The sequence below is a fragment of the Lissotriton vulgaris genome, unplaced genomic scaffold (genome assembly GCF_964263255.1).
Source record: "Lissotriton vulgaris unplaced genomic scaffold, aLisVul1.2 SCAFFOLD_1220, whole genome shotgun sequence".
Lineage (NCBI taxonomy): Eukaryota > Metazoa > Chordata > Amphibia > Caudata > Salamandridae > Lissotriton > Lissotriton vulgaris.
In genome coordinates this window covers 405,923-433,893 of record NW_028243988.1, presented here as the reverse complement: position 1 = coordinate 433,893, position 27,971 = coordinate 405,923, and the positions used below count along the sequence as shown (strand labels likewise).

Here is a 27,971-nt window from a genome sequence, read left to right as displayed (position 1 = left end):
TTGAGCAGTCATCAAACTACTTGTATGGTGAAGGCCCTACCTTGATCAGCCTGGTGATGTTCTATAAGAAATCTATAGCATTCCCTCATATACGATTCTGAGGTTTATACCGAAGGTGCTGTAAATGGGCATTGCCTAGAGGTCTCAGGGATGATAAATAGCACTGGAGGTTTTCCCTAGACATGTCAGCCCATATAGCACTGTTCAGGTGGTGGCTCTAGAGTATATGGGTTGTTGGGAAGATATAAAGAACATTGCACTCAGGTTGACATGCTGTTGGTCCTGGCCCTCTCTGCAGTGTCACCCCTTTTTGCCCAAATTATTGTTGGCTGAATTATTTTCTGTTGGCCTTACAACTCTGTGCACTTTACCAATGCTAACCAGTGCTAAATTGGTTGTGCTCCTTCCTTTGAGCATGGTAATTGGTTTACACATGATTGGCGTATTTAAGTTTCTTGTAAGTTCCTTGTGGAATGGTATACCATATACCCAGGGGTTGTAAATTAAAACCTACCAGTCACCCTGCAGCACTTACTGTCCCACCATATTAATTAGCCCCTTTAAAGATGTCCCAGTCCTGCCACTGCAGCCTCAACACATGTTTAAACTGCCAACTCAACTGGGTAATATATCCCCCTTGCCAAACCTTAGGTAGGCCCTATGTAGACCATGGGACAGGGTGCATTGTAGTTACAAGGTTGTACATGTACTTTTAAGCTTAACAAGTCTTGGTAGTGAAATGGCCTAAATTAGCTTTTTACTACTGTGAGGACCACCTGTCCCATAAAATAACACTGGGTTGCCGTATTCAATTCAATACGCACTATCTTTTGATTGGGGACTGATACACATTTCATGTTTTGTATCTATGAAATTGTAATAAAAAAATCTTATTTATTGTTAATGTTGGACTCTAAATTACAATTTTGAAAATGCCTGGTAGATGACCTGATATAATATGCCCCCATGAAAGCAAAGCTTGTTGCCAAATTTTGCTGACCCCTGAGAAATACTATCAAATATTCAGGAACACCCACAAACTCCCAAACCAGGCTCGGGTGAACTTCTTGAATTGGCTGGGTAAGGGGCATTGAGATTAATGATTATTGGGCTGTCCAACATAGGGGCTGATTATGATGCCGTCATAAATGGCTCCGACCATCGGTTGAAGCCATTCCTACTGCATCAAAATGTCCCATTCTGATTCCATTCCGACTGGCCCATTTTGATGGGGTCATCAGAAAGTAATCAACACTGGATTTCTGAATGGCCTCCAACGGGCTTGGAGAGCTGCTCCAGCACCTGGTGGAAAGCAAGCTGACTGACCCTGACTGACCGTGGAAAGTTTGCTGAGGAGGCGTACCTCTCTGTCAGCATGAGAGTATCCATAAAAGTATCCGGGATTATCCCAAGAGGGGTGGTTCAGGCTCTCCCCTGAAAGAAGAAGGGGAGGATGGGTGTTGGCCCTAGGTGTCCTATATTCAGCTCTACTGCTTTGATTGTTCTCAGCCAATTCTCAGAACACCCTTTCTGTCCTAATAAAACGCTCACTTGGGGTGGCCAATTTGGCCTTAGGGGTAGGTTGTCCTCAGGGGCAGGAGTTAGATCATGTGCTAATCTCCCTCAGTTTGCAGGTGAACTCAGAGGGTAGACTTGTGATCCCTGAGGATGGGAGTCATCCCTACCAGGTCAAAGTGAATGTTACTGCCCTGAGGCACTCCGGGCTGACAGGCCCTGGTAATGGAAAGGCTGGTTTCCCAAAGCTGTATATCTGTCAGGTGTGTAGGCTAATTCATGCCCAGGAGTGGTACTTTCTTTGCCCCATGGCCATGGTATCCCTAAAGTAGGGTGGGGAAGGGACCCAAAGAAATGCCATAGTTAGTCCCCAGATGCCCATTGACTATATTCTGGAGAATGAGTTTCTAATGGTGATGGAAGTCTTAGGTGAGACGGTTGCCTAGGACACACTGAAAGCTCAGAATTGTGGGGATGCCATTCCCAAATGAAGGGCACAAAGTCCCAGATGGAGGGGCAGGTTCAGGAAGGACTCACCCCTGACCACTGTTCACACTTAGGGTACAGGCCCTGAGATGAGCGACCAGTCCCAAGCTACCACACCGGACCTGGTGGAAAGGACAGTTGAAAAAGGGTACCTAACACCGCGGGCTATGCCCCCTACTTTGAGGTCCAGGGACCATGAGTGGCCTGGAGCCTGGCTTTTGACACTGACTGCGTCTAGTGGCCACTGTTGGTAGCTGTCCTTATGAGCAGAGTTTTTCTTGTGTTGGGGACAGAAGTCTGATCCAAAGGTTATAGTCTGCTACTTCACTTTTTTGGCCATGGTGGTATACTGTCTGCATACTGGGAGGATTTGTGCTGCAGAGATGGGGTCTACAGGTGAGGAGAGATGTTGCCCATGGGCCACACATGTGAGTATAGACTGAGGGATCCAACTGAATTCAGAAGGGCATTGAACTAACAAGCGTCTCTGCAGAGGGGGGCATTGTCCACATTATATTTCAAAAGCAGGAAAGTCCATCAAGGTATTATTTAGGCTACCCTGGTTTTAGGCCAGAGGAGGGTTGTGTTGGACCTGGCCCTCTCTGCAGGGTCACCCACAAACATTTTGCCTTACTACTCCACTGTTTGGTTGATTTATTTTTTATTGGCCTTGATACTCTGCAGTTTACCATCTCTAGTAAGTGTTAAATTGTCTTTGCCCTCTTGCTCTCTCTCTCCTTTAAACATGGTAAAATTTGCTTACATTTGATTGGCATGTTTAATTTACTTCTATGCCTCTGTAGAGTGGTATACCATATACCCAGGGCCAGTAAATTAAATATATTTAATCTGCCATTCCCCATAAGCAACACATTAAAATATGTCTCAGGCTTGCAAGTGCTGCCTGAGCAAAGTTTTAAACTTCCAAATAGACTTTTATTATTATTACTATTATTATTATTTAAGAAGCTTATAGAGCGCGCAGCTACCCCCAGAGGGGGTGTCCCGGCGCTACAGATTACATGCCAACAGAGAGGGAAAGCTGCTTTAAGAGGTAGTAAACAGCCAGGTCTTGCGTTTGCGGCGACACTAGCTCCGACTCAATGAACCTAAGATCCAGTGGGAGGCTGTTCCAAAGCTTGGCAGCAGAAACTTTGCAAAATGATTCCCTTGCTAAGCCTTAGGCTTCCCTTTTATTGCATATAATTACAACACAAAGGTAGACCCTAGGTACCCTTAGGACAGGGTGCATTGTAGTTAAAAGGTTGGACATGAACCTTCTAATTTCACATGTCCTGGCAGGGAAACACTCCTTCTTTTCTTCTTTTTTCACTACTGTGAGGCCTACAAGTCTCAAAAGATAACACTAGGTTACATTATGAAATGTAATACACAATATGTTTGATTGCAGAAAGATAAGCATTTCATGTTTGGTAGCTATAACATTGTAATTAAAAATCCTCTTTAAGGGTAAAGTCATATTTTAAATTACAATTTTGAAAATACCTCTCTTAGAAAGAGTTTTGTGCGTCTGCAAACACCTGATTAGTTGTAGCAATATGCCAGTGCTGCACACATCAAACGGATACACAAACGTTGATCAAAAATAACAGAAACGTGTCCTTGGTTAAAATTTGATAAATATTTCTCCAAAAGACTGCATCTTAAATTAGCCGTTAAAGATCTGCTCAGTGCTTGCAGAAAACCGGGAGGTCGGCAACAGGAGCAGTACTGCATTTCTATTAATGAGAAGACACTTACAGCAGATTCTTTCCCGTCCTAGCCCCCAAGAAAATCCTAAAAAGCATGTTGGGGTTTGAAATGCGTCGGCACTCTGGTCCATTGGGCGAAAAAATGCTTGAAATAGAAATAGCTTCAAAGGGGATTACTCTCAAATATGTAAGACCTTAGGCTTAATTACGAGTTCCCTTTGGTCAGCAACCCCTGAATGTATTGATAACATGATTATGAACTCAGAGGAGGGTTGCTTTGTGAATTCTTGACTAGTTGAATATTCACATTTATTTTTGTTAGAACATTATTTCGGATTATTGTGTCAGTTTGTACTTATGTCAATGTAAACAAGAAGTGTTATCTTGATTTGTGTTTGACTAATTTGCCTAAGTGTTATGTTAATGTTAGTATGTATTTGTTAAGCGCTCGTACGCCCGGGGGCTTCATGGCGCTATAGGGAGGAACGAAGTGCATAGATCACAGTAGAAAGTAAGCAGCTCAGCAATGCGCCTGAGAGAAGAGCCAGGTTTTTAGGGAGTGTCTAAAACTGAGAATGTTGTCATTCAGTTTCAGATGAAGGGGGAGAGAGTTCCAGAAGCCAGCTGCAAGATGGTCAAAACAGCTGCCTCCGAGACGTTTCCTCTTGTAGGGGGGGGACGATCAGAAGGGATTTGTGAATGGACCGGAGATTGCGGGAAGGGATGTATCTCTTAAACATGTCTCTAATGAATAGAGGGCCAGAGTCATGCAGAGATTTGAATAAAATGCCCCCAGTTTTAAAAGCCACACGCTGCTCCACAGGCAGCCAGTGTAGCTGTTTCAAGCCAAGTCTAACAGATTGCCTCTTAGAGAGATTCAGGAGAAGTCTAGCTGCCTGATTCTGAACCAGCTGAATGCGTTTAAGCTCTCCAGTTTGAAGCCCAAAATAAAGGCTGTTGGAAAAATCTAATCTGGACAAAACCAGGGAGATGACAATCTGTGTGAGGGCAGCCGAAGAGAAGAAGCAAGCGATTTTCTTGATTTTCTTCAACTGGAAAAAGCTAGCTGATACAACTGCTCCTACTTGTTTTTTTAGGGAGAGGTCCTCGCTGATATAGATTCCCAGGCTCTTAACCGAGGAAGACTTGGATGGAGGGGCTCCCATACTAGAAGGCCAAAAGCTGGGGTTCCAGCTGAGTGCACTCTGTCCAGGCAAGACCAGTTCGGTCTTGCCTGGGTTAAGTTTCAAATGATTGCAGTTCATCCAGCTCAAAATGTGGGACATGGTGTTTTGGAATTCTACCACAGAGTCCTTGGTGTTCAAAGGGAAAATAAGCTGCAAATCATCTGCATAGTTGAAGATGGTAACTTTGGCTTTTCTAAGGGAGTACAAAAGGGGGCGTAAATACAAATTGAAAAGCAAAGGTGATAACGAGGAGCCCTGAGGAACTCCGCAGGTGGTAGGTATAGTGGGGGCAGTGAAGGGTCCCAATCTAACAGATTGAGTACGGCCAGTGATAAATGAGCGAATCCAGCTCAACGCAGGGCCCCTGAGACCTACCTGCTCGACACGGTCGACCAAGATGGTATAGTCGACCGTGTCGAACGCAGCAGAGAGGTCCAGTAGCACCAGAGCCTGATGGATCCCTTCATCCGCATTCCGCCTCAAAGTATTCTGCACCAAAAGAATAACCGCCTCAGTAGAGTGGCATGGGCGGAAGCCAGCCTGGTTAGGTGCAAGGTACTCTGATTCTTCCAAAAATTTGGAGATGCTGTTGCAGACATGAGCCTCCAGAAGTTTGGCACAGTAAGGCAGCAAGGATATGGGCCTATAATTTTGCGGGTCTAGCGGGTTGGCTCCTACTTTCTTTATCTTCTTGAAAATGCTTGAAGAATCAACATAATAAATTATGTAGACCAAGACATCTTGCAGTTTGGTCTAAGTTTACTGAGGTGAATAATGGCATTCAAAACTGTCAGCTAGATAATTTTATATTTGTATTTAGCTGGGTGTATTAGGACGAACCTCTCTCTGTAGCTAAACTTCTAGAAAGTTGGCATTTTCCCGCCTCTACCACTCCGTCTTTGTCACATGACTGGGTGCAGTTGGCAGTTAGGACTTTGTGAATTCCTCACAGACAGTAACACATTTAAGGGAATAGGTGTGCTGGAATGGGCCATCTGCTGGCAGAATGGGGGAGAGGAGCTCAGAACAGTCCCACTTGTAACTGAATATGCTGTGCCCTGTCTTTTACATAAAGAGCTTGTCACATCATAATTGTCGCTATAGCCAGCTTGGAGCCAGGGCAGGGAAGTCAGGACATTCCAAGCACTTCAAAGAGAAACCTATATTAAAGAAGGTACTATTCATAAAAATAGTGCCCTCAGATTCAATGTTCAGTTCACTTTCTAGACATTCGGAAGGACTCTCTGAGGATTACACCTGCTGTGTACTCCACAAGATTGATTTGCTGCCTGGCGCCTGCTTTGAACCGACAGAGCCCTGCCCTGCTGCTTGATCTCTGCTTTATTACTCTGACCCAGGACTACTGTTGCAGAGATTCTGCACATAAACAGAAATATGCGCAGGAATATGGGACCTCACTGTATAGTGGCTTAGCCTTCCCAACTTCATAGTGCCCACAAATCCAGGACCGAGGAGCCATAGTGTCTCACTCGCTCTTCTACACACTAATAAAGAAGCAAAACATTAGACACCCCAGAATACAACACTCCTGGATCTCAGGAATCGTGGTAACAAGACACAGCTTTTCGCTCACACTCGTATTGGGTCACAGGAAGAACTGACTAAAGCACAAATATAAATGAAAATGTTTTTTGTAACTATCATGTTCTAAAATTCAGTATACGAGCCACAACAAGAAGAAAAACACATAACACTAGTACAGTTGGCATTGCAGCTAGGGCATATATCATAAAGGGAGACGTCATCATATGAAGACAGTGGAAAAGGACTGTAAAGCCTAACCACACTCGCCTTGGTAAGGAGAAGTAATATTATATAATAGAAGATCTCTGGGTTTTGTCAGCAGACCCCAGTACTTAGTGCCTAGATGGTATATCTATATCACAGGAACCACATTGTTCTTCCACATGGAAAGCTCCCTCTCCAACTTTGTGTTACCTTAACATGCATCCCCATAATATCAAAGTATGAGTTTTCAGGAGCAGCTGCATTAGCATGTTTTGTGTAGGTGCTAGGGACTGACCAGAAGAGAATAACAAGGGGCATTGTGTAACAACCTTTCTCACTGTGTTCAGACTAAACTCCAGGAACAGGCAGAACACGAACAAAGCAGACCATTCTCATGTGAAAGGTATAAACAGGGTCTTGCAAAAATTAAGCCATGTAGTAAAGAGTGCAAAAGCAGCATCATGGCTGCAGGGCTCAATTTAGCGATGTTGACAATGTCCCTATCACTATCGGCCACGTGACACTACCAGAGTGACTCCAAGGGCAAATTTTCTGGCCTCCTGTTCAAAGGCACAGGGACATAACAAGCTCTCACCATCTTGAACTCGCACTTGGACCCAGCCTGAGTAAGTCCTTAACACCCAAGTATGCCCCTTCAGTCCTAGAGCCTTGATTGGAGTACCAAAGGTGACCTGATACCCAAACCCAAAACTTGGAACTTAAATCTTTTGGCTATAGATTGGGCTCAGAACTGAGGGAAAACTGGGACCAACCTGCTCCTCTATCCACCCAAAGTGCATTGCCTAACTTTGTGGTAGCTCCTGCTATGTTCTTCTCCGCAGCAGCAGATCCTGTTCATCTGTCCTTCGCCAAAAGGGTGTATGGCATCCAAAACTCTCACTGGCTGCATCCTTCTACTGCTTTAATCTGGAGATGTTTGACTTCCAAAATAAGAGACAAAGTCCAAACTTAGAAATCTTCACTGCAACTTGTCCAGTGGTTTCCAGATGTTTGAGCCTCCCCCTCGGACTCCTCCTGCAGTATCGCTCCACTGAATTTACCCTCTGAGAATTTTTTCTTCAAAATTTCCTCTCAATCCGAAGATAAGCGCCGTCTGGGCCCAATCAATTTGCTATATCCAAATCCACCTCCACTGTGGTAAAAATATTTTTTGACTTTGGCTCGGTCTTACGAGACTAGAGGGCTATGGGTGGAACTTTGAGAATTTTTAGTCTTTCATTAATGTGGCTCTACTGATTAGATTATTGTCATTTTGGTATCAAATAGTTTTCTACTCTTTACTATTTTGTGTTGCGTTTTTACTTCAATACTGTTTGTCTGCTGCATAAATATTTTACAAGTTGCCTCCAATTCAAACCTGACTGCTTTTTGTGCCAAGCGACCCAGGGTAACGCCCGGGTTAATTCAGTGGGTTTTCTGCTTCACCCTCATGGGGATTGTGGCTATTACTTAGGCAGGTGTCATCCCCACCAATTCAAACAACAACCCCATTTTGCATGTACAAAAGCAAGGATTGTAAGATATATGAGCAAGAATTACTTAAATAATAATTCATAACATGTGGCACAGCGTTTGCAATTTAATGTTTCTCTATTCCATTTACATACATTGTCAACACAACCAGAAGAGGTAAAGCCTAATACATAGACTTGGACATATTCAAGAAAATGGCATAACGTGAAGGGCTGGTATGTTTTCAATGTTGCGAGAACTATGCTTGAAATAGTTGCACTGACATGATCCTTCAGCACAGTACATGAATGTTGCATGTGCATCTTCAGTCAAAATGTATTGGGGTCCATGTTGAACTTTGGTCACTTTCAATCAAATATATAATTATGAACTAAGTTGCACCAAACTACATCAATGGATCTACACATAAAATCGCAGGTGATAAGAAGTAAACTATTTTCAGGCATCATTAGAAATATTCATAAATGCTTGAACAAAGGTTAACAATTTTCCTTTTAGCAGTCCTGCTCACCAATCTACCAGAACACAGTATACTACCTCTGAGAGATTCTGCCAATACCACACATTTGCAGATATGTACAATGGCATCTGATACATTTTGAGATTTGTTATGGATCATAGCTGTGGACTGCTTCTGAGGAGTGTACTGAAACACCATGTGTCCCCCAACAAATCTACTTGCTGCCTCTGCTTGATAGTCGGAATGCTGGGAGGACTACTGGGTCACAAATTGGCCAATGAGTTCATACATTGGCGAGATTTCATGACAATAAGAATGGTTCTCCGGCTGTCATGTAATATTTCCTAGGGCCACTTATAGTTCTGATTGCTTCACGGAGATGCTACCCATGAAGGCTTCCAGTAAACAATGAAATACAAGCTGTACAAAGTTCCCCGAGAACATTAGAGAAGGAGTGTGTAAATAAGTACTAAGAGAATGGAGGCAGGGAGCAGCAAGCTCCCTTGTCAGAACTGAGAGGCCTCACACACCCAGCGAGCTAGATGTCAAGCTTCATCATTGGCTTCTTGTTCCTCGTCAGACTGGCGCTGCAATGTCTGACGGGCGCCTTAAAGGCGCTCTTTGTCGGAGTTCTTTTGTTCCAGCCAATGGTTGTGTGCGTGTGAGGGGGAAATGGGGGTGAGGAGAGAGGAGAGAGGTCCCAAGGCCGACTGAGGGCAGAACACCGGACCTAACAGCGGGACTGCGAGGACCAGGTTGCTTTGCGGCGAGAGACCGGCCGCACCAGGGTCCTCTTCCCGCCCCGCCTCCCTGCACTTTACAGCGCCATGCGGCCCCGCTCCGCGGGAGCCACTCGAGGCTAAAGACTTGATTATTGCCACAATTCTTGCCTGCCTGACATCGTGCGGCTCTTCACCCGACCTGACATCGCGGAGAGAGGAGAGAGGTCCCAACGCCGACTGAGGGCAGAACACCGGACCTAACAGGGGGACTGCAAGGACCAGGTTGCTTTGCAGTGAGAGACCGGCCACACCAGGGTCCTCTTCCCACCCCGCCTCCCTGCACTATATAGCGCCTCTCGGCCCCGCTCCGCGGGAGCCGCTTGAGGCTAAAGACTTGATTATTGCCACAATCCTTGCCTGCCTGACATCGTGGGGCTCTTCACCCGACCTGACATGGCGGAGAGAGGAGAGAGGTCCCAAGGCCGACTGAGGGCAGAACACGGGACCTAACAGCGGGACTGCAAGGACCAGGTTGATTTGCGGCGAGAGACCGGCCGCACCTGGGTCCTCTTCCCACCCGCCTCCCTATTTTAGCCACACCCACTCACGCGCACGTGGGACGCGCGTGGGTGTGCGCCGGGCAAAGCCCAGGCAAAGGGAGGGCGGTCTGTGGCCGTCCGGGGCTGGCCAAGGCTGGGCAGGGCCACCCTATTGACATTTGCTGCTAGACATTTTGCGACGTAAGTCACATTGTCACCAGTTTATTCCCATTGGCTCTCTTTTACACATTATAAGCTTTCGCGAACTGTGTAAAAGGGGCTAGTCCTCCCTGTATTAATGAGTTTAGAATTTTCCTATTCCCTTGTACTTTCTCTTTTTTGCGCTCATTTATTTGCTCATGGTTTGCCTAGTACAGTTCAAGGAGGAAATATGAGTCAGTGTAGCAGTATAGGTCGATCATCCTTGGTGGGGAGCTCGTTCAGGGGGACCTTAGACGGTTTTATCACCAGGGCGGCTTCCGTATTAGAAAAGGAAATAGCCCTGATGGAAAAACGTCTCTCCCTAGAGTTAACGAATAAGAAACGCTCTTCTCTGGGTGCTATAAATTTAGCAGTTACTCCCCCAAGGCAAAGCGAAGAAACTGTTCAATCATTATCACAAGGCCCACAAGGGGTGGGTGTTCCAAAGCTGCTGCATCAAATCGAACTACCGGCATGTGGCCCCAATGGAACAGACATAACATTGGATACTTCTGTAGATATTTCTCCTGATTCCGATTTAATGTTATCGGTTAATAAGTTCTCATCAGGACACAGTATTGTTACAAAGAATCCAGATACAGGTCCCATGTCAAAAAAGAGGAAACGTGGGAGGGCCAGTAATGGTGGTAAGAGTGCTAAACATTCAAAACCATCCCAATGCTCGGTGGGTGACGGTCGAGCAAATACAGTAAAAAACATCCCAGTCCAACAGCTCACCCCGCCTCTATCTGTTGATGATTTGATGGTGAGCTTGGAAGTTCTGGTTAAATCATTAATCCTGCCCCTTGTAGAGAGGGTTAAGAGAATAGGTGTGCAATTGGGGTCCATCGAAAAGCAAATGGTAAAACACACAGAGTTGCTTAGCAATTCAGCTCCTTCTGGCTCTATGGACCCCGGGGAGCACACTGTACTTGGACAGAGACTATCACCTAAATCCCCCAATAAGGACCGACCTCCTCTCCAAGTCCAGAATACCTTGGTCCCCCATGTTACGGCTAAGCCCATTATCAATAAGACTAATAAGGGGTAAAGACCTAAAGGGCTGTCTAAAAAACAGGAAACTCGTCAGGCAATGGTAAACGGGCCTACTGTCCCTAATAAAAGGAACAGACCGATCCATAATACAATAGACTTACCTCCGGAGGCTGCACCTTTTGTCGTAGTGATGGCAGGGGTCCCGGCACTTCCGGAGGGAATAATGGAGAACAATCGAGCATTGAAAAATAAAGTAATATTTTTGTTGAGTAATAATAGACCTTTACCAGCACATATCAATGGAGAAATCCTTAATGTAAGGCGTTTGGGCTGGGTGGGGCATCAGACAAAAGAAAGAGTGGGGGATGCTGTTAATATCAACTTTAAGGATCATAGAGCAGTGAGACACATCAGTGACTGGTATAACGCAGGAAGTGGTGAAGGTATCTCAAAACACAACCTAAGTTACTTCTACCCTCAGTCACTGTTTCCTCACCAGCCAAGACACCCCCAAGGCACATGGTCTTCAACAGGCCCAGTTTAGCAGGTCCTGGTTTCAATATCCCCACTTTTAATCATTTTTCGATGCTCTCTGAGCAGGAAGGAGTCGATGGACTTAATAAAGAGGCTACTGGGGATAAATCAACCTGCGCTTTGTCCGTAATTCCTGAAAGCCCTCCATCAGTCAAGATAGGTATTCCATCTAATTTATCAGGCAGTGACATTTTAGTGCCCGAACCTTGCCTTTCAGAAACTGGGAGAGGTAGTACGGTATCCCCTAATAACGACTTAATGTCTTTGGGGCATGTTTTATCACCCACTAGTATTAAAAACATGGCTGAACTCACTAAGGCTATGGCTGGGGAGGTAGTTCGCTCTACTCATTTATTAGACAGCTCCTTAGCTACCCATTTACCATCATTAAAATTCCGCTTTTAGAACATAGCGCGCCATCGCCCCAAGGTAGAGGATGGGAGTGGCCTTAATTTCCTCCAGAAACATAATGTAATCTGTCTTCAAGAGACGTGGTCCATGTCTGAAATCCACTTGGTAGGCTTCAAAACCTACTTTTCCCCCACACTAGCTGTCTCATCGGGCAGGCCCAAAGGTGGTCTGACTATTTTCATAGCTAATACATTAGGGGGATTGAAGACAAGAGTCATAGAATTGGATGTAAACTACCAGTTACTCACCCTTTCTTTTAACAATAAGGACACCATCCTTCTGCTTAATTTTTACAACAACTTAACAGAAGGAGACACGCAGAAGGTTTTATATAGCCTAAGGGAAAAGTTATCTTTTCTGACGTGGGATTCAGGAGGTAGAGCACGGATGAACATTATCTGGGGGGGCGATTTTAATCAACATCCTTGTAAACTGAGTAACAGCAATCTCTACAGGTTAGTGGACGAAAATGAGGACCCTATTGTCCACTTTAATCACTCTATTATTGGAAAGTTTTTAAATGAAATTCTGTCAGATCTGGATCTCATCACTGCTAATAAAACGGACGAGATCTCAGGACAGTTGAACCCAACATTTTTGGGGAGGGGGTGTGAAACAGCAATCGACTATATTCTAATATCAAATATCCTGGTCAGACGTGTAACTACTTCTGCACCATTAATTAATACGCTAAGTGATCATTCTGCCCTTAGCCTTGAGCTTCGCTTAACACATCACCACATCACTCAAAGTATACCCAGTGTGCTAAGCCAGAATGCTTTGCAACTGGATAAGACTAACGGATTCTCTCTAAAATGGGAGAAGGTAGACCCGTTTGAGATAACGGTTAAAGTTAACAGCTGCCTCTCCCTCAATTGTTAAATGCTTATATCAGCGAGTAACTAATGAGGAAGTTCTAAGTAACTTCGGGGTAATCTTAAGTATAATTAATGAATCACTTATGAATAAGCGAAAAAATAGTCGGCCTAAGAAAGCCGGGTGGTTTAATCACAGATGTACGGCAGCACATTCAAAACTAAATATAGCCCTGCAAAAAAGTAATAGAGCACCACAAAAAATTGCAAGTCTAAGAAAGGAATATAACACTGCACTAAAGGAGAGGAAGGCAGAATTAAAACAGACTTTATGGGACCAACGACATACTAGTAGCATGGACAAAAATAGCGCAGCCTTCTGGACTGTGGTTAAATCTCCCTTTCTCGTGGACCTTAAAAATTGCCCGACCATCGACGTAGCGATTAAGGAATCAGTTTGTGTGGCCCATTTTGCTAAGATATTCCGGAAAGGCCTAGTACCAATGGGCGAAGATTTAGCTTCCATCAGTAGCCTTCCTGCGGTGTCCTACACGGGCCCAGACGGGGTTCCTATAGATGTGTTCAAATATAACCCAGACCTGTGGGCCCCAATGTTAACTAGAATATTTAAAGCAGTCACAGAGGATGGTCTGTTGGACTCTTGGACCAAATCTATCATGGTCCCTATATTTAAAAAAGGAGATCGCCAGGAGGTTTCCTGCTATCGCCCGATCTCTCTGCTGGATTCGCTGGGGTAAGTGGTTGGTAGAGTCATCCTTGAGCGCCTCCAGCGGTGGGCGGACGATGGTGGGGTCCTCTCAGACCTCCAGTTTGGATTTTGGGAGGGTTTTGGAACAACTGAACAAGCCTTGAATCTATCTATGTTATTGGGAAAATATGTTTCCGCTAAGCCGGGTAGACTATTCATGGTATATGTTGATTTGTCTGCAGCATTCGATTGCGTCTCTCACGCTAAACTATGGTCTGTCTTATTATCAATGGGGGTCGACTCACCCCTGGTGGATTTCCTAAGGGAATTATATTCTAATGCTTCTGCGAGGGTGCGTTTTGGGGTTAAAGGCAAGTTGTCGGCGTCATTTGGAGTAGAGCGGGGAGTTCGGCAAGGGTGTGTCCTGGCACCCTTTCTGTTCTCTCTCTACACTAATGGCTTGGAGATGGCCATGCTGGAGGGGTGCCAGGATCTTCCACAAGTAAACAACCATCCGATCCCCACTCTGCTCTATGCGGACGACGCTGTGATATTGGCACGTACCCCCCGTGAACTCCAGAAGGCGTTGGACAGATACTCGGATTTCATGGGGAAACTAGACTTACACATAAATATAAAAAAAAACATGTGTAATGACAGCTGGTCCAGGGAATAAAGTTGCAAAGGACATACACCTTAATAAGGAGAAATTTGCAACCACTGGCCAATACCCGTATCTGGGTATTATCATTGATGATTAACTAAACTAGAAACCCGAGATTGAGGCCAGAAAACACCATCTTATGAGAGCAATCGGTGCACGCATAAATTTCTCTCAAAAGCTGGGTAGGAGGCCGCCTGTGGAATTGTTAAGTATATACAGAGCAAAATGCCAGGCAATCGCCCTTTACATGGCTGGTGTGTGGGGTTACGCGAACATTAGTAGTCTGCAATTTGCTGAGAACTCCTTTTTTAAGTTTTTTGTTAGCATTTCCCAGGAGCGTGTCCACAATTGTATGCCACATGGAATTGGGGCTCCCCTACCTAGTAGATTTGGCCAAAATTGAACCCATTCTTCTTTGGCATCGAATTTGGTCCTCAGAAAAAAATCTATTTACCCAACAAATAATCGCAGATTGTATGTCACTGGACTATTCGTATGAAATCAGATGGCTATCATATGTAAAAAACTTTCTGAATGGCTTAGGAGTAGGGAGCTACTATACTCTTCCTGGCACGGTCCGGGCAATATCAAGGAAGACCCTGAAAGCAATGGCCCTTAGTCACCTAGAAGAACTACGAAGAGCCAAGGAAGTAACTAAAGTTTCAGTCCTACATGCAATGGCGGTTCAAACCACCCTTTTAATCCAGCCGTATTTAGCCTTTGACCTCACTACATGTGAAAGATTGCTCCTGACGAGGTTCAGGCTAAATATCTTTCATCAAAAAGGTTACCTTCCCAGTGAGAAATTGTTGGGACTCAACCTTATTGCCTTGCCCATGTGACCAGACTACTGTGCAGGCAACCATTCACACCATTTTGTTCTGCAAATTTTATGACGGCCATCGAAAGATTTGGCTGGTACCCCTGTTAAAATTGTTGGGTATTAGAAGATGCCGCCCAGCATTGTTACGCCTTCAGTTTTTAGAGACGGAATGGATTTCTAAACTCATAGTTACATTTTTGAAATGTATTCTTAGACATAGGATGAACTTGTAACAATCTCTTTAATGAATTGCTCCAGATAAATTCAGTAATACTATGTATTAGATATCATGGTTATGCCTTCTTGTTGTTCCCTCCTGATACTGTCTGTCACACTGATTTGTATCCATTTTTAAAAGTGAATTACTTGTTTTTTAACTATTGTTATTGCTTTTATGGTTTTACAAGTTTTAAAAAACCGAATAAAGAAATATATTGATATTGAGTTCCCTAATAAATACGAGAATTGGATCGTCAATGCCCAGGTCAGACAGGTTTGACCCTAAGGTGTTGTGGTCCACACAATCAAAGGCCGAACTCAGGTCCACGAAAGTAATAAAAAGGTTACCCCTCTTGGCCTGAGTATACTTTGATATTACAAGGGACAGGTTCAATCCCTGCTCTACTGTACCCTTGCCTGTTATGAATCCATACTGGAGGCTAGAAATGATGTCACCCTCCTCTGCCCATGATTGAATATCGATTTAAAATTATGCGGCCTGCTACCTTCATTAGGGCATCTAGGAGCGAGATTGGCCGGTAGCAGATAGGATCGTTCCTGTCTCCTTTTTTGAAAATGGGAACGACTATGGCTTCAGTCCAAGTCGGTAAAAACCCATGGAAATTGGCACTATTCATGACGTTGGTTAACATAGGAGCCCATAGATTGATCTTGTTTTTAAAAACATCTATTGGGACTCCGTCCGGGCCAGGAGCTTTGCCTGAGGGGCTTTCTTTAAGTGCCGCTATGACCTCTTCGCAAGTAAAGGTAATGCCCAGCGGGAATGCACTCAAGGGGTGTTATGCTGGTACTCTGGCATAGTTACGGATATGGGGGTTGCAGGGTCAGAGGGGTTTACATCGTCATAGAGATGTTGGAAATGAGTGACCCAGGTTTCCCCATTAATTGCAATATCCATCACATCTGTCTCTTTGTTCTGCAAGTAGGGTCATTGACCGCCTTCCAAAAAGCGGTTGTATCCCTGCTTTTTGAGGCAGTAATCAAAGCCGACCAGGCCTCTAACTTCAGAGATGTTTTCCTAGTTTTAACAGCTGTATGATATAGCTTTCTGGCTCAGCATATCTCCATCGAGGATCTCGGGGAGGCATGCAGTGCCTTTTTTAAGACTTTAAGTGCTTTAGTACAGTTGTTATCGAACCAACCATTTGGACGGTTGGATTCTGGGCGGTTGTGCCTATTCAGGAGATTTTTTAATTCTACTTGAATTTTTGAAAAAGAGTCCAAGATTTTGTGTTGCTCTTGTGTGAGTGACAGACAGATATCAATTTCTTCCCTAGATGTTGATACTAGGTTTTTTAGCAATCCCGCTGGGTCCACCTTGCCCCATTTAATGGAATATCCATTTCTTCTTGCTAAGTTGATCATCGGTTGATATAAGAATTTATCCCCCCGGGTCTGTTCGTGCCCATCTGTTTTTACACAAAAGGAGATCGGGTAGTGATCGCAATAGATGACATCCAGTGTTTCCCAAAATGTTACAAGCCTGGCGTTGGTTTTAGAGCAAAGAGTCAAATCTAATATTGAGTTGCACCCCCTCCCATGGAAAGTTTGCTGGAACTGGATGAGTGGGGAGCATAACTCATTAATATAAGATGGACTGAGTGAAATGGGTCGGGTTGTCGTCCTTAAGCTCACTTAGGCCACAAATGCCCTTCAGGCTATTAGGACAGACAGTACAGTTGAAGTCACCAACCCAAGTCAAAAGCGTCTCACCTCCTGTCTGGTCCTTTATAGTAGTGACGCTATGCATCAATTTATTGATGACATTTTCCAGAGTGTTTAAAGGCACGTTGTTATAAAAATTGACTAAAATCATGGTCTTGGCATTACCCCACCTTAGAGAAAGAATCTGATAATTATCAGTGGACGAATGCCTTAATACTTTGATCCCACCCGTGGTGGAGACATACATACATAAACCTCCTTTGTTTCTACCATGGGAGCTTATTAATGCGGGTGTATGGAAAGTCTGGAACCCCAGTAAACAAACTACATCTAATGCCCAAGTTTCCTGGAAGCACAGAATATTATACTTGACAACTAGGTCGAGCCATGGTTGTTGGCACACTTTGTTTACCAGGCCCGCCACATTCCAGGAGAGAATTTTGTGGATAAGGTTTGTCGGCTTGGGGATGGTGTTTTCAGCTACTTGACTATCTGCCGCGGCCCTAGGGGAAGGCAAGACTGTTCTAAGTTGGCATTCAGTTTGTACCCTGAAGTCCAATGATGGTTTAACTATTTTCGTCTCTGCCGTGTGGTCTGGGACCCCCTGGTCCATTTGTTCCCTATGTGTAATTGTATTCGAAACTCCAACTGGAGGTAAGTTGCTCTGGGAACTAATTTGATATAGAGGGGGCTTAAAGGATTGGATTTGCATCTTACCCACCTGGGCAGCTATCTTCAGTCAGTCTAAGTCTAAGTCGTCTAACCCTGCCAGGGGCTCAAAGCGGTTACCCAAAGGGATACGCCATTGTTGGTTAAAAAATGGCTGATGTTTTCTGCCATAGTGTTGGAATAGAGGCCTATCTATACAAGGCCATGGTTGATGTGTGGGAGCCCTAGAGTAAAAGGGTCTGAAAGTATGAGCTCGGGAGTTATAGTTAAAGTTTTGGAAAGTAACACGGGGCGATGGTAGGTGTAGAGTTTGGAACGGCCAGTAGAGATTGAGGATAAAAGTAACTCAGGTCACGGGTAGATATGCAACCCTCTACTCTGTCCAGATACCAATCGACAATATGGGTGACCACCCTCCGATCCCTGAAGTTGATGGTTACAACGTCACCCTGAATATCTTTGGGTCGGGCCCCACCCAAGCTAATCTTCTCAAAAAGGCTATTTCCCCATTGATGTTACGGGGCAGGGGTCTGTTGTTACGTAGCCAATGAATGACTTTATTTTTAAGATCTGTATGGCCTTCTGTCCTCCCTTCTCCCAGGGACCCCAGTGAGGATGATGATGCAGCGGGCTGCCTCTGGCAGTAAATCTATGTGTGGCCCAGCACTGTTGGAGTCCTTAGCAGGGGGACATGCCCTCCTTGATGTTATATTATTAATTTTGGGCGCGTTTGTAGTACCCCCTAATCCCCCCTCCCTGGATGACTTTGGGGGTGCTCTTTGTTAGCAGGTGCTGGTATTACGTTAAGTGTAGATGATGGAGGTACCCCTATAATATCTGTTACTGTGACTGGTGAGCCACACAATGCACTTGGTGAGATATGTGGTGTCAATTTCTTTAGGGCCTCATCGTTTGAATTGGTTGCTTCCAATATTAGGGACATTTGTTCTTCCAGTCTCCTGACTCTCTCTATGAGTGGTAGTAGGAGAGATCTTACTAGTTATTCCATACTCTCCAGTACCACTTCGTTGGGATTAAGAGCGGGGATACGGTCGTGTGCGTAGGGTATAGGTCAGGGGTACTTTTCTTCTTAGAGGGGCTTGTCCGAGGTCTAAATATCTTTGCACCCCTACCCCTATGGCTATCCCCAGGCAGCTTTCTCTTTGATGAAGGCCCCGTGGTGGATGTAACGGCTGCTCCTGAGTTTTCTTGTTCCCTACTTTGGAGGTAATTGCCAGCAGGGAGGGGGACTCCTCTCGTGTGGAGTCTAAAGAGGAATCCAAGTTTACCGTATCGGTGACTCCCCCCTTAGAGGGATGTAATGTTACCGGGAGGTCCTGTAGGAGTAGGGAGATCCCCGGATCATTTAAGATGTTGTTACCTGTAAGTTGTGTGGGCGGTGATATTACACTTTGGATGGAGCCCAAGGACGAACGCTTGTTAGAGTGGAGTTCTAGGGACAAGCGGTGTTCTGTGGCTGCGATCTCATGATCTAGCTTACTGGCAGCCTTCGTGAGAAAGTGCTCGATAGTCCCTCTAAAGGTCCCGCCCACCCGAGAGTTCCTGAATGTACTTGAGCCTTTAGACATAACGTTATCAAAGTGTCCCGGGAGCTTGTAATGTATGAAGTAATTTGTGCAGAAAGAAAGGGTTAATATAGCCCACAGGGTAAGGGGGAAGTCTCTTACTTTACGTCAGAATTAGTGGGGCCAGGAGGTATGGCCCGACCCGGCCTCGTCTGGCCTCGGACGGCCGTAGACAGCCCGCCCTTGTCCTGGGCTTCTCCCGGTGCTCTCCCGCGCGCTCCCGCGACGCGGGGGCTGTAGCTCCGTTTTAAGCACCTCCTGCTGCGTACTCCTGCTGTGCGCGAGTTCCAGGCGCAAGGACTGCCGGAAGTTATAGTCCCGCCTTCACGGTCCCCCCCCCCCTCTGCGGCCGTGCTAGGTTTTGAGGAAGACCGGCGGAATACAAGGCTCTGGTGGTTCACCCGACAGGGACACAGGTAGAGTCAGCAACAGCACTGTGTGAGCGTTTTTCCCCGCTCCCCCGAGGGTGTAGCTCCTTTTTAAGTGCCTCCTGGCACGTACTCCCACTGTGCGCGACTTCCGGGTGCAAGGACTGCCGGGAGTTGTAGTCCCGCCTTCAAATCCCCCCCCTCTGCGGCCGTGCTAGGTTGTGAGGAGCAGCGGCAGAAGGGGAAGACCGGCGGCGGCTATGCGGCGGAATACAAGGTTCTGGTGGTTCACCCGACAGGGACACAGGTAGAGTCAGCAACAGCACTGTGTGAGCGTTTTTCCCCACTCCCCCGAGTTTAGCTCCGTTTTAAGCGCCTCCTGGCGCTTACTCCCACTGTGCACGACCTCCGGGCACAAGGACTGTCGGGAGTTGTAGTCCCACCTTCACGGTCCCCTCCCCTCTGCGGCCGTGCTAGGTTGCGAGGAGCGTTTGAGGTTAAATGTATGCTACAAGGGACTTAATTCAAAACAGCAGTAAATAACAATTGGGAGTAGTACAAATGTATCGTCCTCCAGTGAATCAAATTTGATATCACACTAAAAAGCTAGAGCATATCAAGCTAAACATGGAAGGAAAGCAAGGAGAAAAACACGGAGAAAGTAAATTATATGTCAAATATTATTTTATATTGAGTGTCAAAGCATCTAATGGGGAGATACATACAAAACAAGCAAAAAGAGTTATGAACAAAGAAATGGATTATATCAACTCATACGTTCACAACAAAGACATCAACTCCTGGTGAATATCACAAACAACCAAATCCTATAGTTAATAATGGTCGTGTGTTGGTGCCAACGCAACGCTTCTGGAGATGATGGAAGTGTCGACGTTTCGGTCTGTTATGCTGTAGTCAAGAAGGTTGTGAGAAGCAGCGGCAGCAGGGGAAGACCGGCGGCTATGCTGCAGAATACAAGGCTCTGGTGGTTCACCCGACAGGGACATAGGTAGAGTCAGCAACAGCACTGTGTGAGCGTTTTTCCCCGCTCCACCGAGGGTGTAGATCCGTTTTAAGCGCCTCCTGGCGCATACTCCCACTTGGCGCGACTTCCGGGCGCAAGGACTGCCAGGAGTTGTAGTCCCGCCTTCACGGCCCCCCCCCTCTCTGCAGCCGTGCTAGGTTGTGAGGAGCAGCGGCAGCAGGGAAAGACCGGCGGCGGCTAAGCAGTGGAATACAAGGCTCTGGTGGTTCACCCGACAGGAACACAGGTAGAGTCAGCAACAGCACTTTGTGAGCGTTTCATGTGTGTTCCTGGAGCAGTCTACTCTTCCTCTGGATGATGATGACATGTAATCCTTACAACTTGAAATGAAGGATAGCCTAATACCACTTTTTCTGAGGATGGATACTCATGGTACAATTAAACCATTTGTAAGAGAGTGTTGATGAACATTGTAAAACATTGCTTAGTGATGCATATCAAATACAGAAAACTCTGCCAATAATAACCAAAAAACTAAATTTCAATTATACTAGCACTTATCCAAACAAAAGACCTAGAGGTTTAGTCTGCATGTCATAATGTGCATATTGTTGTATGTGTGGAATAAACTGACATGGGAAGATCAGAGAAAGTTGTAGAACCATATCTTCAGGAACTTGTTTGATAATGATAAATCCTCTCCTCTGCTTGTTGTTGAAAGAGTGCACTCATCTTTAGCTCCTTGTTCATGGTCATACTATCACTCATTTTCGATCGACCGACACGCCATCTCGCCATCACGCCCTGAGCAGACGTTTTTACTCAGCTTTGTCTTCTTGGTTACCTTTATGAGTTGTTTTGGTGTGATTCCTTATCTTACTTCTGAATACAAATCTTCACCTATAGAAGTCTTTCCGTTTGACTTCTACATTAAAATCACGCTATCATTCAGTTTACCCAGTAAACATTGTTACACTGGGTTCTAACCCGGATTATAGGCTGCTTCGGCTCAAGCACCTTGCAATTTAAACGTACGAGAGCTATTACTTTTTCAATACCTCTTATTCATACTCTTCAACTCCGTTCTGCTTGGTCCATTTCATCATTCCACTGTGGCTTAGGAATTACTGTAGTTTTCATTAAGAAGATGCTGTGTATGCCGAAAAGCGCGTAGACATTGAGAAGATTCATTATTAAACGTTTAGCCACTTGATTATACAATTGTTTCTGATTCATTGTTTTTTGCCTCTTCTTTATTAACTAAACATATTTTTTGCCCAGCTATCAATAATTTATTTGAAGGTGAATTATTATACAGAATATTTAGTGTAGTGAATATACAAATGTTTGTTGATTGTATTAATTTTTGACCATGCTGGGAGTTATGTTGTAATGCTATTGTTCAGCACTTATGTTTCATGGAATTATTGAAAAGTTTGCAATGACAATAAAATGATCTTTTATTGATTTGGATTGTACACTGAGTTCTTAATATTATGCTTGTGCTTAACCAGGTCTTATATATTATATGGACTGATAGTTGCCTGGGGTTTCTCTTCAATCACTCATTCCACAAACTGCTTAAGCCCTCTGTTTCTTGCTCTTTTATGTGAACGAAATAATATAACTGCAAATATGAACAATAAAACCCTGATGTGTCATACTTAATCACTCACAGTAATAGGAATGCAGTTGTTTACTTAAAAAAGATACCAGAATCAGTTTTTTTTAAAAACTCTTTTCATTGAGACAAAGGAAAACATTACAAAAAGGGAAAAATTAAATCTCAGGTGAGCACATAACATTTCCAACACATGAGGTATGAGGCAAAGTACAAAATTAAGTATAGCAACATTTAGTACAGGGATCATAGAGAGTCCTGTGCCTCAGGGACTTATATTGACATAGTTGGTTCACAGATCTCTCCTCTATAACTGTTCCAAGCGGTCCAAATTTTACCCCACTTCTTAGGACATCCCCTAGCCACATAAACCGCTTTTTCTCTGATCATGCACCAATCAAGGTCCTCCGCCCATTTGGTGACTCGGGCGGCGGATTAGCTACCCAGAGCTGAGCTATATTTCATTTAGCCACAATATAGGCCAACGTCACCCACTGTTTCTGGTATGCATTTAAATCTGTAGGCTCCCACACGTTCAACAAACACCTCTGCGCCTCTGGTCGTATCTCCACACCCATAGCTACCTTCAGCTCATCATGAAAGACGGGGTCCAGTTATATAGGACCTATGGAGTATCTTCAGCTGTACCAGGCAGAGCCGCATCTGGATGGCAACTACTCTAGGAGCGAAGGCCGCCTCTGTCCAATCCTCATCATCTAGTTCTAAGCCATCTGCACACCATTGAGCTCTAATCCGCGCGAGCGGGTTCTCCATCCTGTTGATCAGTGTCCTGTATATTAGGGAAATGTTTTTTTTAGGAATAAACCCATCCAGTACTCGGTCCTCCAGGGGCGATGCCTCCGGAAACACTGTGTCTTTAGGAATGTGAGTGACAAGGGCATATCTCACTTGTTGATAGCGGTAATATTCGTTATTGTGCAAACAATATTGTTGTTGGAGGAACTCAAAGGGGTGCACTGTGTCTTTCCCCCACACATCCTTTATGTGGGCAATGCCAATAAGATCCCATCTATCGAACCTCATCGACTTCCACAGACTGCCCCAGCTTCTCCGAATTTAGCAGGGGAGTGGCCAGTGTTAATTTGCCTGCCCACCCCAGAGCTTTAGTAGCTGCGTGCCACACCTGAATCACGTGTGCGGTTGGGTCAGTCAATGGAAATATCCCAGGTCTAGAACACAGGGCTCTTTCTATCCCCCCCCTCCCCGGGGCCTGACCCCGGTCCACAGCATAGCCTGGATCTCTGGGGATTCCATAAATGATGTGGTTCACTGCGGCCAGCTGTGAGGCCCAGTAGTACTTCCGCAGATCTGGGATACTAATCCCGTTGTCATGCCATGCGAGTGTCAATTTACCGAATGCTATACAAGCCCTACCTTCCCATAGGAGCTGTCTTTGAAGTGTTTCTATCTCCCTGAAATATGCCGCCGGGACCGGATCCCTTGAATTCTGTAAAACATACAAAAAATGAGGCAAAGCCATCATCTTGAAGAGCGTAAAGAGAGTGGAAGGGTTTTCCAGCGCTCCACATCTTTCTTACTCCTATTCAATGGGGAGGCTAGATTATTAGTATATCTTAACTGTGGATCAAGGGTGATAAATATACCCAAGTATTTGAACCCAACATTCTCAATTTGAATATGGCATGTCTGTGGAACTACCGGAGGATCTCCCACCAGAACAAATAGCACCTACTTCGTCTAGTTGATGGCCAGTCCGGAGTACCTACCGAAAATGGCACGCACGTCCAGAAAGTTGCGGAAGGAAACTCTAGGGTTAGTGAGGTAGAGCAAGACATTGTCCGCATAAAGCGAGATCTTATCCTCCCAGTCAGGCGACCATCGCAAGCCCCGTATCGACCTGTCCCATTTGACCCAGGCGGCCAGGGGCTCCATTGCAAGGGCAAAAAGTAAAGGAAACAACGTTCAACCCTGTCTAGTGCCTCTACCCAATGAAAAGTCGCCCGACTTAAGATTATTAACCACCGTATAGCAATCTAACCCAACCGATAAACTCTTTCCCAAATCCCAACTTTGCCAACACCTCAAATAAATATTGCCACTCCACTCTATCGAAGGCCATTGTGGCGTCCAAGGATACCAACACTGCCGGCTCTAGGATCTTCGGGGAACCGCCAAGAACACCATGCAGTCTACGCAGATTCAGTGCCGTATTCCGACGAGGCAAGAAACCGGATTGATCCAGGTGAATGAGAGACGTGATCACCTTGACCAGCCTAGTGGACAAGATTTTTGCTAGGATTTTGGGTTCTGCGTTAAGAAACGATATGGGCCTGTAGGAGGAGCACTGTGTCCTAGATTTACCAGCTTTGTGTATGTCCACAACATTGGCTACTCGTTGGTCATATGGGAGCTCACTCTTCTCCTTACTTTCCAGAAACATGGCTCTAATGTGCGGGGCAAGTCTACCTGCATTTAATTTATACAACACCGGATTTATTTGCCTTATCGCTTGCACAACTTCATCGTCGGGAGACGTGGAGTTAAGATAACTCCTGTCGTGAGTGTCTTCCTCTGACAGACTAGGCATTACAATATCTCTGATCTTCTCGCTATTGTCAGCTTCTGTAAATGCATTATCCATCGTGTAGAGACTGTCTTTTAGTAGTTCGAAAACTCATCTGCCACTGCCTGAGGATCTGTGCTCTTACATGACTCCCGCCCTTCCAATTCGGGTACAAGCCTAGATGCCCTCACTCCGTGCTCAAGCCACTCAATCAATTTACCGGCCTTATCACCGTGTTCATATATACGCTGTGGACAGAATTATCATGGGCCACAGCTCTCCTGTCAAAAGCCTCAGTAGGTGGAGCCATTCAGAAGTAGGCGACTTAGTCACCTTCTCTTCCAAAAGAATGACCTCCGTCTCTTTCTGGGCTACATCCGCTTGTCTTTTCTTCTTCCTGACTGACACTAAGGACAATACCTCCCGTCTCACCACTGTTTTATAAGCTTCCCAGAGGGATTGTGCCGAGTCAACGGACCCTACATGTTCCAGGAAACAACAGTTTGACATCTGCTGTACCTCTTTCTTAATGGTTTGGTCTTTCAGCTGCCAGGCGCTAATAGGAGCTATCCTCCCCACCGCTGGGAAATTTAGGGCCAGTCCCACCCATAACGGAGAAAGGTCAGAAATGCCTCTACCAAGAAATGTCACCTCTTGGATCATAGTCGCCATTACCGCAGGTAACAAAATATAATCTATCCTAGATAAACTACAGTGGGTTGCAGATACGTGGGTGTAGTGTGTCAATATCGGGTTGCGCAATTGCCAGCTATCAACCAGTCCCAACGTGTCTAAAAACTCTGGGAGCTACTCTTGTGTTGATCTAAGCATACGCGGGGGGCTACGGTCCATCTCACCGTCCAAGACACCAATGAAGTCGCCACCCAAAACTAAACTCCCCTGGGGCAACGTGAGGAAAAACGTAGCCAAGTCCCAAAAGGTCTCGGTCTAGAGATCCGGTGGCACATATATAGACAAAAATGTGACTGTTCTACCTCCCACCTGCCCCGAGACTCCCACATACCTGCCCCTTTGATCCACCCAAGTGGCTTGCACTGACAGAGAGAAGGAATTCCTGACCAGTACACCGACTCCCTGAGAGCCGATGGTAAACCCAGCATGTACCACCAATTTATACCCCCTTTATGGAGGGCCATGCATCTATTACCAACTAAGTGTGTCTCCTGCAGTAGCACCACATCTGGGGAATGTCGTTGATAAGTTGGCTGACCATCCCTTTCTTGATCTTGTCACCCAAGCCATTCACATTCCAGCTCATCACTCTCATCCCTGAGTCTCGACTACTCTGCCCCATTCAACCCATGTGCAAAACGTCTCGATACATTGATGTGACCTGAGATAAAAGGAAGGGAAAAAGGAAAACAAAAAATAAAACAACAATCACAAAAAACATTATTCATCCCTCCTCCCCCAACCCTGCACCCCTGCTCACGGCGTTTGCCAACCCCCAACTCGCAGGGTGCCAGTCGCCCTATAACTAAACTAATAACTATCTAGATGTAGATCCGAGGAGGAAGCTCGAGCCCACGGCTCCGCCCCCACCCATAGGAAACATATCTTATGCCAGGGGTCCTACCCCGTGGAAGGAAACTACTATACAAAATGAACTCACAAACAAGCAGTGTCGCCTTTCCCCCAATCACGCCACTCCATTTACAGTGGTATCAATCATTCCTGGTCCAGAACACCATGTCCATCCCTGCCGCCCTCCTCCAAGAGATCCCCCTATGGGGCGAGACTCTCCAACCAATCTGAGGCAATCTCTGGGTTATCAAAAAACCAAGCCTTCCCCCTCACTTCAACTCGTAATTTGGCAGGGTATAGCATGGCATATTTGAAACCTTTATCTCTGAGCCGCTTCTACACACCCATGAAACTCTGCTGCCTTCTCTTGACCGCCTGAGTAAAGTCCGGAAAGAAGGTGAGGGTGGAATTTTCATAGTTTAACGGACCGCCAGATCTGCAAGCCTGCAGGATAGCATCTCTGTCTCTGAAGTTGAGGGCCCTTGCAATCATCGGACGTGGTGGAGCCCCAGGCTTGGGACGTCCTCCCGGAAGTGTATGGGCACGCTCTATCATAAAAAGGTTACTCAATCCTTTCGGTTGCAGATAATTGAGAACAATATCCTCGACAAAAAGATCTGGGGTCAAACCTTAAACCTTCTCCAGAACTCCAATAATCCGTATGATATTTCTCCAAGCCCGCCCTTCATAATCATCCAGTTTGTGGCTTGTCAAGTCATTGGCATCCTTGAGTGCTCGGAACTCCCGCTGCAACTCCGACACATCATCCGTCAAGCTTGCAGTTTTGATGTCTATCGATTTGACCTTCTCACTAGTTTTGGAGAGATCAGCGCGTAGCAGGTTGACTTCAATGGACACGTGTCCAGCTATGATCTACGGATGCCATCTGTTGCCCCAGAGAGGCCTTAACACCAGCGATAGCGGCCATCACATCCTGCTGTGTAGGGTCCCCCGTCAGTTCAGTAGAGTCTTTACCTCCTCCCAACATCTGCCCCGGCCCAGAAGGCGAGCTCTTGGGCAGTGTATATCGATCCAGTTTGTTGGATTGGATGGAGCGGGATCCCTTAGTCGACCTGGGCTGTGGCTTCTCGCCCTCTGATCGCGCAGCCATCTGGAGTCAATATGGGGAGGGGGGTTTACCTACCAACGGGCATTGAGTGCGCCACAATAGGTCACCCCAGAACACTCCCTGTCGACCACAAAGTCTAACACGCCAGCCTCTCCCCAGCGACGAAGGCCTCTTCTCCGCAAATTACTCGGCAGCCAGATCAGGCGGGTGCCGTGGACTGTTCAGATCCTGTGTGGAACCACTGGACTGTCTCGCCTTCAAGTGGTAATACCAGAGTCACAGATGCGGAGCGGAGATCCACGCCTCCTGAAGTGCAGCATCCACTGCAGGCGCGAAGACCACCCTGGCCCCAGGGACATGGAGGGGGCCCCCCGCAACAAAAGGCCTCCCAGCTGCAATGTGTATTTCGGGTCACCAGGCAATCTCCCCGGCACCCCACCGGGTCCGTCACCACTCTGCATCACCCAATGGTACAGGGTGTCTCTCCACTGTTGCCCTCTGAAACGGACACCCCCTCAATACAGTCACAGCTCTCTCAGGCAGGAGGAGTGGGTTCTCGACGATCTTCACATGCACGGGTCGTTCAGGGTGGCAGCCGGGCTCCGTCGGCGACTTCCTGCCACGGTACTATCCGCTCCGCGGCCACATCCAAGGCAAGGTA

General features: G+C 45.9%; 1 protein-coding gene across 1 annotated transcript in view; it reads right to left on the bottom strand.

Annotated features, from left to right (window-relative positions):
- Nucleotides 1-27,971, bottom strand: part of LOC147668186 (sialic acid-binding Ig-like lectin 13) — a 314,281-nt gene that overhangs the window by 14,600 nt on the left and 271,710 nt on the right. The window lies entirely within an intron of this gene.